This window comes from Gorilla gorilla, chromosome 18 (genome assembly GCF_029281585.2).
Source record: "Gorilla gorilla gorilla isolate KB3781 chromosome 18, NHGRI_mGorGor1-v2.1_pri, whole genome shotgun sequence".
NCBI lineage: Eukaryota > Metazoa > Chordata > Mammalia > Primates > Hominidae > Gorilla > Gorilla gorilla.
Window position 1 is genome coordinate 67,257,178 of NC_073242.2, and position 18,220 is coordinate 67,275,397.

Here is an 18,220-nt window from a genome sequence, read left to right on the forward strand (position 1 = left end):
GCTTTGTGATGTGTGGATTCATCTGACAGAGTTAAACCTCTCTTTTGATTTGGCAGCTTGGAAACAGTCCTTTCATGGAATCTGTGAAGGGACATTTGGGAGTGCATTGAATCTTATCATGACAAACTGAATATCCTGAAACAAAAACTAGACAGAAGGTATCTGTGAAACTACTTTATGATGTTTGGATTCATCTCACAGACTTAAACGTTTCTTTGGATTCCATCATTTGGAGACACTATTTTTATAGAATCTACGAAGGGAAATTTGGGAGTTCATTAAGGCCTATTTTGAAAAAGCCAACATTTCCAGGTAAAAACTAGAAAGAAGCTATCTGTGAAACTGCAGATCTGTGGATTCATCTCACAAAGTTAATCCTTTCTTTTGATTCAGCAGTTTGGAAACACTGTTTTTATTGAAAGAGCAAAGGGACATTTGGGAGTTCAATGAGGCCTATGGTGAAAAAGTGAATATCCTTCCATAAAAAAATAGAAAGAAGTTATCTGTAATACTGCCTTGTGATGTGTGCATTCTTCTCACAGAGGTAAACCTTCCTATTGATTCAGTAGGTTCAAAACACTCCTTTTCAAGAATCTGGGAAGCAACATTTGGGAGCACATTGTGGGCTATGGTGACAACCCAAATATCCCCAGATAAACACTAGAAGGAAGCTATCTTTGAAGCTGCTTTGTGATGTGTGGATTCATCTCACAGAGTTCAACCTTCCTTTTGATGCAACATGTTGGAAACACGTTTTTTGTAGAATCTGTGAAGGGACATTTTGCAGTGCATTGATGCCTACGGTGACTAACTGTATATTCTCAGAATAAAACTAGAAGGAAGCTGTGAAACTGCTTTGGTGGATTTGGATTCCTCTCAGAAAGTTAAGCCTTTCTTTTGATTCACCAATTTGGTAACACTGTTTTTGTTGAATCTGCCTAGGGACACTTGGGAGCTCATTGAGTCCTATGGTGAAAAAGAGAGTATCTCCATATAAAAACTAAAAGGAAGCTATCTGTGGAATTGCTTTGTGATGTGTGGATTTATTTCACAGAGTTAAGCCATTATTTTGATTCAGCAGTTTGGAAATATTGTTTTTCTAGAATTTGTGAAGGGATATTAGGCAGTTCATTGAAGCCTATGGTGAAAAAGTGAATGTCCCTAGATACAAACTAGAAAGCCGTTATCTGTAAAACTGCTTTGACATGTGTAGATTCTTCTCACAAATTTGAACCTTTCTTTTGATTCAGCAGGTTGGAAATATTCATTTTGTAGAATAGAATCTGCACAGGGACATTTGCATGCACATTGACGCCTATGGTGACTAACATAATATTCCCAGATAAAAACTATAAAGAAGCTATATGTGAAACTGCTTTGTGATGTGTGGATTCATCTTACAGAGTTAAACATTTCTTATGATTCAACTGGTTAAAAACCATCCATGTGCAGAATCTGCAAAGGGATATTTGGGAGCACCTTCAGGCCTGTGGTGAAAAAGTGTAGAGCCCCAGATAAAAACTAGAAAAATTTATCTGTGAAACTGCTTTCTGATGTGTGAATTCATCTCACAGAATTAAAACTTTCTTTTGATTCAGCAGGTTGAAAAGTTTTTTTGCAGAATCTGTGAAGGGACATTTGGGAGTGCATGGAGGCCTAAAGTGACAAACTGAATATCCCCAGATAAAAACAAGAATGCTGATACCCATGAATCTGCCTTCATATGTGTGGATTAATCTCACAGAGTTAAAACCTTATCTTGATTCAGCAGTGTGGAAACACTGTTTCTGTAGAATCAGCAAAGGGACAATTGGGAGGTTATTAAGGTCTATGGTGTAAATATGAGTATCCTCAGATACTAACTAGAAAGAAATTATCTTTCTAGATAATTTTATCTAGATATCTAGATAAAACTAGATAATTCTAGAAACTGTTTTGTAATGTGTGGATTCACCTCACAGAGTTAAACTTATGTTTTCATTCAGCAGATTGGAAACAGTCCTTTTGTAGAATCTGTGAAGGCACATTTTTTAGTGCATTGATGTCTATGGTGACAAATAAAATATCCCCAAATTAAAACTATAAAAAAGCTATCCATGAAACTTCTTTGTGATGTGTGGATTAATTTCACAGAGTTAAACCTTTCTTTTGATTCAGCATATTGGGAACAGTGCTTTTGTAGAATCTGTGAAGGGACACTTTGGAGCTCATTGAGGCCTGTGGTGAAAATGCAAATATCCCCAGGTGAACAATAGAAAGAAATTATCAGTGAAACTGCATTATGATGTGTGAATTCACCTCACAGAGTTAAACCCTTGTTTGGTTCATCAGCTTGGAAACAGTTATTTCATAGAAGCTGCAAAGGAACATTTTGGGGTGCATTGAGGCTTATGATGACAAACCAAAAATCTCTGCATAAAAATTAGAAAGAAGCTGTCTGTGAAAATGCTTTGTGATGCATGGATTCATCTCACAGAGTTAAAACTTTAGTTTCAATCAGCAGGTTGGAAACAGCCTTTTTGTATAATTTGCAAAGTGACATTTGGGAATGCAGTGAGTCCTATGGTGACAAACTGAACATCCCCAGATAAAAACGAGATAGAAGGCATCTGTGAAACAGCTTTGTCATGTGTGCATTCACCTCACAGAGTTAAACCTTTCTATTGATTCGGCAGTTTATAAACTCTGTCTTTGTAGAATCTGCAAAGCGACATTTGGGAGATCATTGAGGCCTATGGTGAAAAAGCGAATATCTTCAGATAAAACTAGAAAGAAGTTATCTGTGAAAATGCTTTGTGTTGTTTGGATTCTTGTCACAGTGTTAAGCCATTCTTTTGATTCATCAAGTTGGAAACAGTCCTTTGGTATAATTTGTGAAAGTGTATTTGAAAGCACATTGAGGCTTATGGGGACAAACAAAATATCCCCAGATAAAAACTAGAAAGAAGCTATCTGTGAAACTGCTTTGGGATGTGTGAATTTATCTAACACAGTTCAATTTTTCTTCTGATTCAGCTGTTTGTAAACATCGTTTTGGTTGAATATGCAAAGGGACACTTCATAGCGCATTGAGGCCTATGGTGACAAACTGAATATTCCCATATAAACACTAGAAAGAAGTTATCTGTAAAACTACTTCATGATGTGTGAATTCATCTCATAGAGTTAAACATTTCTAATTCTTCAGCAGTTTGGAAACAGTTTCTTTTGTAGAATCTGCAAAGGGATATTTGGGAGCACATTGAGGCCTATCATGACAAACGAATTATCCCCAGATAAAAACAAGAAAGAAGCTCTCTGTGAAACTTCTGTAAGATGTGTGGATTCATCTCACAGAGATAAACCTTTCTTTTGATTCAGCAGGTTAAAAACAATCCTTTTGTAGAATTTCTGAAGGTCATTTCCGAGGGCATTGAGGCCTATGGTGACAAATCGAATATCCCCAGATAAAAACTAGGAACAAGTGGCTTGTAAAACTGCTTTGTGATGTGTGGATTCATCTCACACAGTTAAATCTTTCTTTTGATTCAGCAATTTGATAACACTTTTTGTAGAATATGTGAAGGGACATTTGGGAGATCATTGAGGCCTATGGTGAAAAAGCAAATATCTGCAGATAAAAACTAGAAAGAAATTATGTGTGAAACTGCTTTCTTATTTGTGGATTCATCTCACAGAATTAAACGTTTCTTTTGATTCAGCAGTTTGAAAACACTTATTTTGTAGAATCTAGGAAAGGACATTTGGAAGCTCTATGAGGACTATGGTGAAAAAGAATATAGCCACATATAAAAACTAAAGAAGTTATCTGTGAAACTGCTTTTGATGTGTGGATTCATCTCACAGAATTAAAGCTTTCTTTTTATTCAGCAGGTTGGAAGCAGTATTGTGCAGAACCTCCAAGGCGACATCTGGGAGCACTTTGTGGCCTATCATGACAAACAGAATATCCCAAAATAAAAACAAGAAAGAAGCTATCTGTGAAACTGCTTTGGTATTTGTGAATTCATCTTACAGAGTTAAACTCTTCTCTTGATTCAGCCATTTGGAATCACTGTTCTTGTAGAATGTACAAAGGGACATATGGTAGCTCATTAAAGTGTATGGTGAAAAAGCAAATATCCCCAGATAAAAGTAGAAAAAAACTCCCTATGAAACTGCTTTGTGACATGTGGATTCATCTCACAGAGGTAATCCTGTGTTTTGATTGGGCAGGTGTGAAGAAGTCCTTTTGTAGAATCTGCAAAGGGGCATTTGGGAGTTCATTGAGGACTCTGGTGATGAACTGAATAACCCCAGATAAAAACTAGAAAGAAGCTGTTTGTGAAACGGCTTTGTGATTTGTGGATTCATCTCACAGACTTAAGCCTTTCTTTTGATTCAGCAGTTTGGAAACACTGTTTGTGTAGAATCTGCGAAGGGACACTGGGAGCTCATTGCAGCCTATGGTGAAAAAGTGAATATCCCCAGATAAAAACTAGAAAGAGGCCATCTGTGAAACTTCTTTGTGATGCGTGGATTCATCTCAAAGAGTTAAATTTTTCTTTTGATTTGGCAGTTTGAAAACACTGTTTATGTAGAATCTGTGAGGAGACATTTGGAGCTCATTGAGGCCAATGGTGAAAAAGGTAATATTCCCAGATAAAAACTAAAAAGAAGTTACCTGTGAAACTACTTTGTGACGTGTGACTCCTCCTCACAGAGTTAAACCTTTGTTATGATGCAGCAGCTTGGAAACAGTTTTTTTGTAGATTCTGCAAAGGGACATTTGGGAGTGCATTGAGGCCATTTATAACAAAAAAAAAATCCCCAGATAAGTAGAAGAAATAAGATGTCTGTGAAACTGTTGGGGATGTATGGATTCATCTCACAGAGATAAACATTTATTTTAATTTAGTAGGTTTGAAACAGTCCTTTTGAAGAATATGCAAAGGGATACTTCAGAGCACATTGAGGCCTATGGTGACAAACAAAAATCCCCAGATAAAAACGAAAATGAAGATATCTGTGAATCTGCTTTGGTACGTGTGGATTCATCTAACAGAGTTAAACCTTTCTGTTGATTCAACAGTTTGAAAACACTGTTTTTGTAGACTCTGTGAAGGAACGCTTGGAAGATGATTGAGGCCTTTGGTGAAAAAGTGAGTATCCCCAGAAAAAAACTAAAAAGAAGCTATCTGTGAAATTCCTTTGTGATGTGTGGATTCAACTTACAGAGATAAATTCTTCTTTTGATTCAGCAGGTTGGAAACAGTCCTTTTTTAGAATCTGTGAAAGGACATTTTGGAGCTCATTGAGGCCTATGTTGAAAAAGCGAATATCCCCAGATAAAAACTAAAAAGAAGCTATCTGTGAAACTGCTTTGTGTTGTGTGGATTCATCTCAGGGGTAAACCTTTGTTTTGATTCAGCTATTTACAAACTCTTTTTTAGAAGTATCTGTGAAGGGACACTTGTGAGCTCATTGAGGCCTGTGGTGAAAAAGTGACTTCAGATAAAAACAGAAAATAAATTATCTGTTAAACTTGTTTGTGATTTGTGGATTCATCTCATAGAGGTAAACCTTTCCTTTGTTTCAGGTGGTTTGAAAGATTCCTTTTGTAGAATCTGTGAAGGGACATTTGGGAGCCCATTGAGACTTATGGTGACAAACTGAATATCCCCAGACAAAAATTAGGAAGAATGTATCTGTGAAACTGCTTTGTTATGTGTGGATTAATCTCACTGAGTTAAAGCTTTCTTTTGACTCAGCAAATTGGAGACACTTTTTTTTAAATATCTGTGAAGAGATATTTGGAAGATCATTGACGTCTATGGGAAAAAACTGAATATTCCGAGAAAAAAAGTAGAAAGAAGCTATCTCTGAAACTGCTATGTGATGCGTGGATTCATCCAACAGACTTAAACATTTCTTTTGATTCAGCATTTTGGAAACACTCTTTTCAAAGGAACTGTGAAGGGATATTTGGGAACCCATTGAGGTGTAGAATCTATGAAGAGATATTTGGGAGCACATTGAGGCCTATTGTGTAAAAGCAAACATCCCCAGATAAAAACTAGAAAGAAGTTATCTGTGAAGCTGTTTTGTGATGTTTGCATTATTCTCACAGAGTTGAACCTTTCTTTTTATTCAGCAGCTTGGAAACAGTCCTTTTGTAGAATCTGTGAAGGGATATTTTGGAGCATACTGAGAACTGTGGTGACAAACCGTATATCCCCAGATAAAAACTAGAAAGAATGTATCTGTAAAACTGCTTTCTGTTGTGTGGATTCATCTCACAAAGTTAAGCCTTCCTTTTGATTCAGCAGTTAGGAAGCAGTGTTTTTGTAGAATACACGAAGGCACACTTGGAAACCCATTGTGGCCTATAGGTAAAAATGACTATCCCAAGATATATACTAGAAAGAAGCTATCTTTGAAACTGCTTTTTGATGTGTAGATTCATCTCCTACAGTTAAAACTTTCTTCTGATTCAGAAGGTTGGAACATTCTGATTGGAGTATCTGCAAATGGACATTTATGAGCTTCTCGAAGACTATGGGGAAAAACTGAATATCCCCAGTTAAAAACTATGAAGAATTTGTCTCTGAAACTGCATTGTGATGTGTGGATTCATGTCACAGAGTTAAACATTACTTTAGATTCAGCCCATTGGAAAAATTCTAATTGGAGGATCTGCAAAGGCACATTTGGGAGCCCACTGAGGACTAAGTGTAAAAACAGATTATAGATACACACTAGAAAGAAGCTATCAGTGAAACTCCTTTTTATGTGTGGATTTACGTCAAGGAGTTAAGACTTTCTTTTGATTCAGCAGGTTGGAAACACTCTATTTGGAAAATCTGTGAAGGGACATTTGGGAGCCCATTGAGGCCTATGGGGAGAAACCAAATATGTCCAGATAAAAACCAGAAATAAAACTATCTGTGAATCTGATTTGTAATGTGTAAATTCATCTATCAGAGTTAAACTTTTCTTTGTATTCAGCAGGTTGGAAAAACACTTTTTGTAGAATCTGCAAAGGGACATTTGGGAGGCCATTGAGGCCTAAGTGTAAAAATAGAATATCCCAAGATAAAAATTAGAAAGAAGCTATCCTTGAAACTGGTTTGTGATGTGTGGATTCACCTCCAACAGTTAAACTTTTCTTTTGATTCAGGAGGTTGGAAACACTCTTTTGAAGAATATGTGAAGGGACTTTTGGGAGGCCTTGGAGGGCAATGGGGAAAAAACATCCACAGATAAAAATTAGAAGGAAGCCATCTGTGTACCTGCCATGTGATGTGTGGATTCATCTCATGGAGTTAAACCTTTCTTTGATTCACCAGGTTGGAAACACTCTTGTTGGAGAATCTCTGAATGGACATTTGGGAGTCAATTGAGGCCTATGGAGAAAAACAAAGTATCTCAAGATAAAAACTAGAAAGAAACTATCTGTGAAACTGCTTTGTGATGTTTGGATTCATCTCACAGATTTAAATCTTTCTTTTGATTCAGCAGGTTGGAAGCAGTCTTTTTAGATAATTTGCAAAGGGATATTTGTCAGCCCATTATGGCCTATGGGGAAAAACTGAAAACTTCCAGATGAAAAGTAGAAGGAAGCTATCTTTTAAACTGCTTTGTGATTTGTGGATTCATCTCACAGATTTAAACCTTACTCTTGATTAAGCAGGTTGGAAGCACTCTTTTCTTAGGATCTGTGAAGTGGCATTTGGGAACCCATTGAGGCCTATGGGGAAAAACTGAATATCCTTAGATAAAAACTAGAAAGAATTTATGTGTGAAACTGCTTTCTGATGTGCAGATACATCTCACAGACTCATAACTTTCTTTTGATTCAGCAGGTTAGAAATGCTGTTTTTGGAAAATCTGCTAAGGGACATCTGAGAGCCCACTGATGCCTATGGGTATAAACAGAATATCTCCAGATAAAAACTGGGAAGAAGCTATCCATGAAACTGCTTTGTGATATGTGGATTCATCTAACAGAGTTAAGACTTATTTTGATTAAGCCTGTTGGAATCACTGTTTATGGAGAATCTGTGAAGGCACATTTGGGAGCCCATTGTGGCATTGGAAAAAAACCAGAATATCCTCTGATAAAAACTAGACAAAAGCTCTCCATGAACTTTCTTTGTCATGTGTGGATTCATCTCACAGAGTTAAACCTTTTTTTTATTTAGCAGGAGGGAATATTCTATATGAAGAATCTGTGAATGGATATTTTGAAGCCATTGAAATCTATGAGTAAAAAGAGAACGTTCCCAAATAAAAACTATAAAATCCTATCTCAGAAACTGCTTTGTGATTTGTGGATTCATCTCACGGAGTTAAACCTTTCTTTTGATCCAGCATGTTGGAAAAACTTTTTTTGTAGAATCAGTGAAGGGGCATTTGGGAGCCAACTGAAGCCTATGGGGAAGAAATATCCCCAGATAAAAAGTAGAAAGAAGGTATATGTAAAACTGCTGTGTATTGAGTACATTAATCTAACAGAGTTAAGGATTTCTTCTGATCCAGCAGGTTGGAAACACTCTTTTTGTAGAATTTGCGACCGGACATCCAGGAGCCCAGTGACACCTATGGAAAAACTGAATATCCCCAGATATAAACTAGAAAGAAGCTATCTGAGGAACGACTTTTTTATGTGTGGATTCATCTCAAAGAGTTAAACCTTTCTTTTGATTCAGCAGTTTGGAAACACTGTTTTTGTAGAGTCTGCGAAGGGATATTTAGGAGCTCAGTGAGGCATATGGTTAAAAAGCGAGTATCCCCAGATAAAAACTAGAAAGAAGCTATCTGTGAAACTGCTTTGTGATGTGTGAATTCATCTCACAGGGTTAAATCTTTCTTTTGATTCAGCAGGTTGGAAACACTCTTTTCGTAGAACCTGTGAAAGGACGTTGGGTAGCACATTGAAGCCTATTAGGCAAAATCGAATACCCCCAGATAAAAACAAGAAGGAATCTATCTTTGAAACTGCTTTGTAATGTGTGAATACATATCACAGAGTTAAACCTTTCTTTTGATTCAGCAGGTTAGGAACATTGTTTTTGGACTATCCGCTAAAGGATATTTCGGAGCCCTTTGAGGTCTATGGGAAAAAAAACAAATATCTCCAGATAAAAACTAGAAAGAGCTAAACGTTATTTTTGATTCAGCAGGTTGGAAACACTCTATTTGTAGAAATTGTGAAGGGATATTTGGGAGTCCATTGAGGCCTCAGCATAAAAAAAGAATATCCACAGATAAAAACAAGAAAGAAGCTATCTGTGAAACTGGTCTGTGATGTGAGGCTTCATCTGTCAGACTTCAACTATTCTTTTTATTTATCAGGTTGGAAACACTCTTTTTGGAGAATATGCAAAGGGACATTTGGGAGCCTTTTGAGGCCAATGGGGAGAGACTGAATATGCACAGATATAAACTAGAAGGAAGCTGTTTACCTGCTTTGTGATGTGTGGATTCATCTCACGGAATTAAACCTTTCTTTTGATTCAGCAGGTTGGAAACACTACGTGGCATATCTTTGAATGGACATTTGGGAGTCCATTGAGGCTTATGGGGAAAAACCAAATATCCCAAGATAAAAACTAGAAAGAAGCTATCTGTGTAACTCCTTTGTGATGTTTGGATTCATCTCACAGAGTTAAACCTTCCTTTTGATTAAGCAGGTTGGAAACAGCCTCTTTAGAGAATCAGTGGAGGGACTTTTGGCAGCCCATTATGGCCTGTGTGGAAAAACTGAATATTTCCAGTTGAAAACTAGAAAGAAGTTATCTGTGAAACTGCTTTGTGATATGTAGATTTCTCTCACGGAGTTAAACCTTATTTTTATTCAGCAGGTTGGAAACATTCTTTTTTTAGTATCCGTGAAGAGACATTTGGGAACACATTGAGGCCTATGGGGAAAAACCAAAAATCCTTAGAAAAAAAACTATAAAGAATCGATCTGTGAAACTTCCATGTGGTGTACAGATACATCTCACTGAGTTATAACTTTCTTTTGATTCAGCAGGTTACAAACACTTTTTGGAAAAGCTGTTGAGGGAAATTTGATAGCCCATGGATGCCCACAGGAATAAACAAAATATCCCATGATAAAAACTGGGAAGAAGCTATCTGTGAGACTGTTTTGTGAAATGTGTATTCATCTGACAGAGTTAAGACTTTATTTTGATCCAGCAGTTGGAATCACTTTTTTTGAACAATCTGTGAAGGGAATTTGGGAGCCCATTGAGGCCTAAGGGGATAAACCAAATATCTCCAGATAAAAACTAGAAAGAAACTATCTGTGAAACTGCTTTGTGAAGTGTGGATTCAACACACAGAGGTAAACCATTCTTTTGATTCAGCAGGTTGGAAATACTCTTATTATAGTATCTGCAAAGGGATATTTGGGAGTCCATTAAGGCCTATGAGGCAAAAGAAAATATCCCCTCAAAAAGCTAGGTAGAATCTATCAGTGAATCTGCTTTGTGATGTGTGGATTCATCCAACAGAGTTAAACCTTTCTTTTGATTCAGCAAGTTGGAAGTGCTCTTTTTGTAGAATCTGTGAAGGGACATTTGGGAGCATATTGAGGCCTAAGGGGTGAAGCCAAGTATCTCCAGGTAAAATCTAGGAAAATATCTATCTGTGAAACTGGTATTTGTTGTGTGGATTCATCACAGAGTTAAAAATTTCTTTAGATTCAGTAGGTTGGAAACACTCTTTGAAGAATCTGCTGAGGGAATATTGGGAGTCCATTAAGGCCTATGGGGCAAAACGGAATATCCCTCCAAAAACTAGAAAGAATGTATCAGTGAAACTGCTTTGTGATGTGTGGGTTGATCCAACAAAGTTCAATGTTTCTTTTGATTCAGCAGGTTTTAAATGCCCTTTTTGTTGAGTCTGCAAAAGAACTTTTGAGAGCCCATCGAGGCCTATGGAGAAAAAACAAATATCCCCAGATGAAAACTAGAAAGAAGCTATCTGTGAAACTAATTTGTGAGGTTTGGTTGCAACTCACAGAGCTAAACCTTTCTTTTGATTCAGCAGGTTGAAAACTCTCTTTTTGCAGAATCTATGAAGGCAAATTTGGGAGCCCGTTGAGGCCTAAGGGAAAAAACAGAATATCCCCAGTTAAAAACTAGAAAGAAGCTATCTGTGAAACTTCCTTGTGATGTGTGGATTAATCTAACAGAGGTAATCCTTTCATTTGATTCAGCAGGTTGGAAACACTCTTCTAGGAGAGTCTGTGAAGGGACATTTGTGAGACCACTGAGGCCTACAGCAAAAAACAGAATATTCCCATATAAAAACTAGAAAGAAGCTATTTGTAAAACTGCTTTATGATGTGTGGATTCATGTCACAGAGTTAAAACTTCTTTTGATTCAGCAGCTTGGAAACAATCTTTTTGTAGAATCTGTGAAGGGACACTTGCGAGCCCATTGAGGCCTATGGGGAAAAATGGAATATCCCCAGGTAAAAACTAGAAGGAAGCTATTTGTGAACCTGCTTTGTGATTTGTGGATTCATCTCACAGAGTTAAAACTTTCTTTTGATTCTAAAGACTGAAATCACTCTTTTTGGAGAGTCTAATATGGGACATTTAAGAGCCCATTGAGGCCTATAAAGAAAAATTAAATTTCACTAACTCAAACTAGAAAGAAGCTATGTGTAAAACTGCTTTGTGATGTGTGAAATCAGCTCACAGAATTAAACTTTTATTTTTATTCAGCAGGTTGGAAACACTTTTTTTTGTACAATCTGCACAGGTCATTGCGAGCTTATTAAGGCCTAATGAGCAAAACAGAATATAGCCAGAAAAAAAAATAAAAAGAAGATATCTCTGAAACTGCCGTGTGTTGTGTGAATTCATCCAACAGAGTTAAAGCTTTCTTTTGATTCAGCAGGTTTGAAACACTCTTTTGGCAAATCTCCAGAGGGACATTTTGGAGCCAATTGAGGCCTATGGAGAAAAACTGAATATCCCCAGAAAAAAACTAGAAAGAAGCTATCTGTGAAACTCCTTTCTATGTTTGGTTTCAGCTCGCAGAGTTAACCTTTCTTTTGATTCAGCAGGTTGGAAATTATCTTACTGGAGAATCTGCAAACGAATATTTTGGAGCCCATTGACGCCTGTGGGAAAAATAAAATACCCCAATATAGAAATTAGAAAGAAGCTATTTGTGAAACTGCTTTCTGATGTGTGAATTCATCTCACAGAGTTAAACCTTTGTTTTGATTAAGCAGATTGGAAACACTCTTTCTGTTCAATCTGCAAAGGGACATTTGAGAATGCCTATAGACCTATGGTGATAATGAAAATATCCCCAGATATAAACTAGATAGAAGCTATCTGTGAAACTGCTTGGTAATGTGTGGATTCAACCTATAGAGTTAAACCTTTCTTTTAATTCAGCATGTTGGAAACACAGTTTTTGTAGAAACTGTGAAGTTACATTTTGGAATGCATTGAGGCCTATTGTGAAAAAGCAAATATCCCCAGATAAAAAATAGAAATAAATTACCTGTAAAACTGCTTTGTGATGGGTTGACTCGTGTCACAGATTTAAAGCTTTCTTTTGATTCAGCAGTTTGACTGCTTTTGTAAAATCTGCGAAGGGACATGTGGGAGATCATTGAGGTCTATGGTTAAAAAGGGAATATCCCGACAGGAAAACTAGAAAGAATCTAACTGAGAAACTACTTTGTAACGTGTGATTTCATCTCACAGAGTTAAACTTTATTGTGATTAAGCCGTTTCAAAACACTGATTTTATAGAATCTGCAAAGGGACATTTGGGAGTGCATTGAATCCTATGGTGGAAAAGCAATTATCATTAGATAAATATGAGAAAGAAGCCATCTGTGAAACTGCTATGTGATGTGTGGATTCATCTCAGAGAGATAAAACTTTCTTTTGATTCAGCATGTTGGATAGAGTATTTTTGTAGAATCTGCAATGGGACATTTGGAAGCCCATTGAGTCCTATGAGAAAAAACCAAATATCCCCATATGAAAACTAAAAATAATCTATCTGTGAAACTGTTTTGTGATGTGTGGATTCAAATCACAATGTTAAAAATTTCTTTTCATTCAATAGGTTTTATTTTTTATTTTTTTAAAGAAGTACAATTTTATTAAAAGACATCTGAAGAAAGAGAAAATCTGAATAGTCTTTTAACTGTTAAGAAAATTGAATCTGAAATTAAAGCTTTTCCTACAGACAAAACTCTAGATCAGATCAGATAAGAAATTCTATCAGACATTTAGGACCAAAATAACTACCATGTTACACAAAAGAATATTCCAGACACATTTTATATCAAGTATAAAGCCTATCTCACTTATAGGCATAGAGGTATTAAAAAAACCTAATAAAAATGTTACAAATCAAATCTGATTGCTTTAGCCTTTGAAATCAGTGAAATTAACTTAGAATAAATGAGAAAAAATTGACCATTTCAATAAGTTCAGAAATCGTATTGAATAAAATTTAACATTGGTTCATAATAAGAATTTTTTTTTTATTATACTTTGTTTTAGGGTACATGTGCACATTGTGCAGGTTAGTTACATATGTATACATGTGCCATTCTGGTGCGCTGCACCCAATAACTCGTCGTCTAGCATTAGGTATATCTCCCAATGCTATCCCCCCCTCCCCCCACCCCACAACAGTCCCCAGAGTGTGATATTCCCCTTCCTGTGTACATGTGATCTCGTTGTTCAATTCCCACCTATGAGTGAGAATATGCGGTGTTTAATTTTTGTTCTTGCGATAGTTTACTGAGAATGATGGTTTCCAATTTCATCCATGTCCCTACAAAGGACATGAACTCATCATTTTTTATGGCTGCATAGTATTCCATGGTGTATATGTGCCACATTTGCTTAATCCAGTCTATCATTGTTGGACATTTGGGTTGGTTCCAAGTCTTTGCTATTGTGAATAATGCTGCAATAAACATACGTGTGCATGTGTCTTTATAGCAGCATGATTTATAGTCCTTTGGGTATATACCCAGTAATGGGATGGCTGGGTCAAATGGTATTTCTAGTTCTAGATCCCTGAGGAATCGTCACACTGACTTCCACAATGGTTGAACTAGTTTACAGTCCCACCAACAGTGTAAAAGTGTTCCTGTTTCTCCACATCCTCTCCAGCGCCTGTTGTTTCCTGACTTTTTACTGATTGCCATTCTAACTGGTGTGAGATGATATCTCATAGTGGTTTTGATTTGCATTTCTCTGATGGCCAGTGATGATGAGCATTTTTTCATGTGGTTTTTGGCTGCATAAATGTCTTCTTTTGAGAAGTGTCTGTTCATGTCCTTCGCCCACTTTTTGATGGGGTTGTTTGTTTTTTTCTTGTAAATTTGTTTGAGTTCATTGTAGATTCTGGATATTAGCCCTTTGTCAGATGAGTAGGTTGCGAAAATTTTCTCCCATGTTGTAGGTTGCCTGTTCACTCTGATGGTAATTTCTTTTGCTGTGCAGAAGATCTTTAGTTTAATTAGATCCCATTTGTCAATTTTGTCTTTTGTTGCCATTGCTTTTGGTGTTTTGGACATGAAGTCCTTGCCCACGCCTACGTCCTGAATGGTAATGCCTAGGTTTTCTTCTAGGGTTTGTATGGTTTTAGGTCTAATGTTTAAATCTTTAATCCATCTTGAATTGATTTTTGTATAAGGTGTAAGGAGGGGATCCAGTTTCAGCTTTCTACATATGGCTAGCCAGTTTTCCCAGCACCATTTATTAAATAGGGAATCCTTTCCCCATTGCTTCTTTTTCTCAGGTTTGTCAAAGATCAGATAGTTGTAGGTATGCGGCATTATTTCTGAGGGCTCTGTTCTGTTCCATTGATCTATATCTCTGTTTTTGTACCAATAAAAAATGATAAAGGGGATATCACCACCAATCCCACAGAAATACAAACTACCATCAGAGAATACTACAAACACCTCTACACAAATAAACTAGAAATTCTAGAAGAAATGGATAAATTCCTCAACACATACACTCTCCCAAGACTAAACCAGGAAGAAGTTGAATCTCTGAATAGACCAATAACAGGAGCTGAAATTGTGGCAATAATCAATAGTTTACCAACCAAAAAGAGTCTAGGACCAGATGGATTCACAGCCGAATTCTACCAGAGGTACAAGGAGGAACTGGTACCATTCCTTCTGAAACTATTCCAATCAATAGAAAAAGAGGGAATCCTCCCTAACTCATTTTATGAGGCCAGCATCTTTCTGATACCAAAGCCGGGCAGAGACACAACCAAAAAAGAGAATTTTAGACCAATATCCTTGATGAACATTGATGCAAAAATCCTCAATAAAATACTGGCAAACTGAATCCAGCAGCACATCAAAAAGCTTATCCACCATGATCAAGTGGGCTTCATCCCTGGGATGCAAGGCTGGTTCAATATATGCAAATCAATAAATGTAATCCAGCATATAAACAGAGCCAAAGACAAAAACCACATGATTATCTCAATAGATGCAGAAAAAGCCTTTGACAAAATTCAACAACCCTTCATGCTAAAAACTCTCAATAAATTAGGTATTGATGGGACATATTTCAAAACAATAAGAGCTATCTATGACAAACGCACAGCCAATATCACACTGAATGGGCAAAAACTGGAAGCATTCCCTTTGAAAACTGGCACAAGACAGGGATGCCCTCTCTCACCGCTCCTATTCAACATAGTGTTGGAAGTTCTGGCCAGGGCAATCAGGCAGGAGAAGGAAATAAAGGGTATTCAATTAGGAAAAGAGGAAGTCAAATTGTCCCTGTTTGCAGATGACATGATTGTTTATCTAGAAAACCCCATTGTCTCAGCCCAAAATCTCCTTAAGCTGATAAGCAACTTCAGCAAAGTCTCAGGATACAAAATCAATGTACAAAAATCACAAGCATTCTTATACACCAACAAAAGACAAGCAGAGAGCCAAATCATGAGTGAACTCCCATCCACAATTGCTTCAAAGAGAATAAAATACCTAGGAATCGAACTTACGAGGGATGTGAAGGACCTCTTCAAGGAGAACTACAAACCACTGCTCAAGGAAATAAAAGAGGATACAAACAAATGGAAGAACATTCCATGCTCATGGGTAGGAAGAATCAATATCGTGAAAATGGCCATACTGCCCAAGGTAATTTACAGATTCAATGCCATCCCCATCAAGCTACCAATGCCTTTCTTCACAGAATTGGAAAAAACTACTTTAAAGTTCATATGGAACCAAAAAAGAGCCCGCATCGCCAAGTCAATCCTAAGCCAAAAGAACAAAGCTGGAGGCATCACACTACCTGACTTCAAACTATACTACAAGGCTACAATTCAATAGGTTTTAAACGATCTTTTAGGAGAATCTGTGAAAGGACGATTTGGGAGCCCATTGAGGCCTATTGGGAAAAAAAACAAATATCCCCAGATGAAAACTAGAAAGAAGGTATGTGTGAAACCATTTTAGATTTGTGGATTCACCTCACAAAGTTAAACATTTCTTTTGATTAAGTGATTGGGAACCCTTTTTTGGAGAATTTGCAAAGGGACATTTGGAAGTTAATTGAGACCTATAGGGAAAAACTGAATATGTCCAGATAAAAACTACAAAGAAGCCTTCTGTGAAACTGCTTCCTGATATGTGGATTCATCTCACAGAGATAAAACTTCCTCTGATTGAGCAGGTTGGAACCACTCTTTTTAGAGAATCTATGATGGGATGTTTCAGAGCACATTGAGGCCTAAGAGGAAAAAAAAAATATTTCCAGATAAAAAACACAAAGAAGCTATCTGTTAAACTGCTTTCTTATATAGATTCATCACACTGAGTTAAATTTTCCTCTGATTCTGCAGATTGAAAACACTCTTTTTTGAGAAACTGTGAAAGGATATTAAGAACCCTTTGGGGTCTATGGGAAAAGATTGAATATTCCTAAGTAAAAACTAGAAAGAAGCTATCTGTGAAACTGCTTTGAGATGTGTGGATTCATCTCACAGAGTCAAACTTGTCTTTTGATTCAACAGATTGCAAACACCCTTGTTGGAGAATCTGCAATGGGACATTAAGCAGACCTTTGAGACCAATGTGGAAAAACTGAATATCCCCTGATAAACACTAGAAAAAAGTTACCTGTGAAACTGCTTAGTGACGTGTTTATTCATCTCACAGAGTTCAACCTTTCTTTTGATTCAGCAGGTTGGAAACACTCTTTTTAGAGTATTTGTGAAAGGACATTTGAGAGCCCTTAGAGGCCTATCAGGAAAAAATGAATATCTCCAGATAAAAACTAGAAAGGAGCCATCTTTGAAATTGCTCTCTGATGTGTGGATTCATCTCACAGGATTAAATATTTATTTTTAATCAGTAGGTTGGAAACATGCTTTTTGTAGAATATGCAAAGGGTCATTTTGGAGCCCATTGAGGCCTATAGGAAAAAACTGTATATGCCCAGATTAAAACTAGAAAGAAGCTATCCATGAAGTTACTTTGTTATGTATGGGTTCGTCTCACAGAGTTAAACCTTTCTGTTGATTCAGGGCGTTGGAAATGCTCTTTTTAAAGAATCTTTGAAGGGCGATATGGAAGCCTATAAGGCCTATGGGAAAAAGCCAAATATTCCCAAATAAAAACTAGAAATAATGTATCTGAGAAAGTGCTTCTTGATGTGTGGATTCAGCTCACAGAGTTAATCCTTGCTTTTGACTCAGAAGGTTAGAAATGCTCTTTTTGGAGAATCTATGAAGGGATATTTGGGAACCCACAGAAGGCTATGGGGAAAAACTGAATATCCCCAGATAAAAAATAGAAAGAAACTCTCTATGAAACTGCTTTGGGAGGTTTGGATTCATCTGACAGAGTTAAAACTTTCTGTTGATTCACCAGGCTGGAAACACTCTTTTTGGAGAATCGATGATGGGACATTTGAGAGCCCAATGAGGCCTATGGGGCAAAACAGAATATCACCAGATTAAAACTAGAAAGAAGCTATCTGTGAAACTCCTTTGTGATGTGTGGATTACTCTCAGAGAGTTAAACCTTTCTTTTGATTAAGCATGTTGGAATCAGTCCTTTTGTAGAATGTCCAAAGGGACATTTGGGAGTGCACTGAGGCCTATGTTGACAAACTGTATATACCCAGATAAAAACTAGAAAGAAGTTATCTGTGAAACTGCCTTGTGATGCTTGGATTCATCACACAGAGTT